The sequence below is a fragment of the Cebus imitator genome, unplaced genomic scaffold, assembly GCF_001604975.1.
Source record: "Cebus imitator isolate Cc_AM_T3 unplaced genomic scaffold, Cebus_imitator-1.0 Scaffold34, whole genome shotgun sequence".
Taxonomy (NCBI): domain Eukaryota; kingdom Metazoa; phylum Chordata; class Mammalia; order Primates; family Cebidae; genus Cebus; species Cebus imitator.
Window position 1 is genome coordinate 6,662,722 of NW_016107349.1, and position 459 is coordinate 6,663,180.

Here is a 459-nt window from a genome sequence, read left to right on the forward strand (position 1 = left end):
GTAGGTCCTCATGACTTGGGGAGCCCATATTTGCACACTCACTTACTTGCTGAAATTTATTTTTAACCCCAAAATCCATACTCATGGCACTTTTTTGGCCATTCATGGACATTCATAAAGCAGAGAAAAATTCAAGTTTTCCCAAGTACACATTTTCAGCTGAGGTCAATCAAAGTGATCTTTTGCCTTCTTGTTTCAGTTCAAATACTATAAACCAGTGTCTCTATTGTGGTTTATTTGGTGCCATGTTTTATACAATTGTGTTCTTTAATGATTTTGCTGTTTAAAAATGCGCCCCCCCCTGTGGCTCACGCCTGTAATCCCAGCACTTTGGAAGGCCGAGGAGGGTGGATCACGAGGTCAAGAGATCAAGACCATCCTGGTCAACAGGGCGAAACCCCGTCTCTACTAAAAATACAAAATTCAGCTGGGCATGGTGGCGCGTGCTTGTAATCCCAG